Below are 1328 nucleotides of genomic sequence, written 5' to 3' on the forward strand. Positions count from 1 at the left end.
CTTCCACCTCTTATTATCTTGTTTGACTGTCTTTCTCGTTTGCTGAGGTCTGCCTGATTGTCTTCGAGTTCTCAGCCTCCTCTAGTCTGTTCATGAGATCTGTGATCTTGTGTGCACCTTCTGCTACTTCATCCTTTAGCTCCTGCATTTCCCTTTGGTGCATAGACTTCATTCCCTCTATTGTGGATTTCATCTCCACTATCCTGGACTTCATCTCCTCTATTGTTGCATCCTTAGTCTGTGTAGCTTCCCTCATCTGTACTACTCCAAGCAGGTTTTTGAAAAGTTCTTTTTGTGTGCAGATCCACATCAGATGCTTCTACAATAGTTGTTAGCTCTGCTGTTGTCGTTTGTCATTCTTGTTTTCTTGATGGGAGTGATGTGGTATGCTATTGTTTATATGATGATTTTGAAAAGCTGGGCGCCATATTTCTGGGAGACCAAGAGGCCCTGCAGTCTTTCACTATGTGATTGGCAATGGTGTTTTCAAGGGTTGCCTGTGACCGACTATGGAGGTGGGTCAGGCTGCTCTGTAGGCAGGTGCTGTGGTGATGAAGTGGTCAACAACGATGAGAGGTTGTGAGCACTGGTGGGGATAGCTGTGGGGAACTCAATTTAACTTGTGGATAGCACTAGTACAGTGGTTGGGCTGTAAGGGGCCAATGGGTGGTGGTGTCCCATTCAGGTCTAAGTTGGCCGTGACCAGTGTTAGCTCAGGGAGTTCCTAGAAGCGGGTCACTGGTCCCCTTTATTCTGGATCTAGGCTAGATTTGAGGGAAGGATGTCCTCTGGGCCTGGGATGTATTCTCCACTCTTCCACTTGCTGTGTTAGCTGGTAGCTAACAGGGCACAAATATCCCCAAGCTGCGATAGACCCAGGCACTGCCTATCTGAGGCCCTGGGAGCTGGAAGGTTGCTGGGCAGGCCTGCAAGGGCCCGTCCGTGACTCCCTGCAGGCCAGGCAAGGTGGCATGAGGCAGTCCTGCAAAGACCCAGTCCACAACTTCAGGCAAGGCAATTCACAGCAGCCTGCAAAGCCCCAGTCTGAGACTAGGACTTCCCATGGCTCTGGGCTTGGCAGCGTGCTGCAGGCCTGCTAGTCCCTGGTCAGAAACTCAGACTCCCAGCAGCTTAGGCTGAGGTGGCGCATGGTGGGGCTGCAAGGCCCCAGTCTGTGACTCGGACTTCTCGGGAGGAGGCAGGGTATGGCATAGTTCTCTTGGCTGGGAGAATCAAGAGCTGTCAGAAGCTGCCATGCTGGGGAAATGGTAGGTGGGAAGTATGGGTGCCGCTCCCTGTGGATGGTGAGATGCTGGGACTAAGATTAA

Source organism: Echinops telfairi, unplaced genomic scaffold (genome assembly GCF_000313985.2).
Source record: "Echinops telfairi isolate 266 unplaced genomic scaffold, ASM31398v2 ScPeMD7_7468;HRSCAF=8506_0, whole genome shotgun sequence".
Taxonomy (NCBI): Eukaryota; Metazoa; Chordata; class Mammalia; order Afrosoricida; family Tenrecidae; genus Echinops; species Echinops telfairi.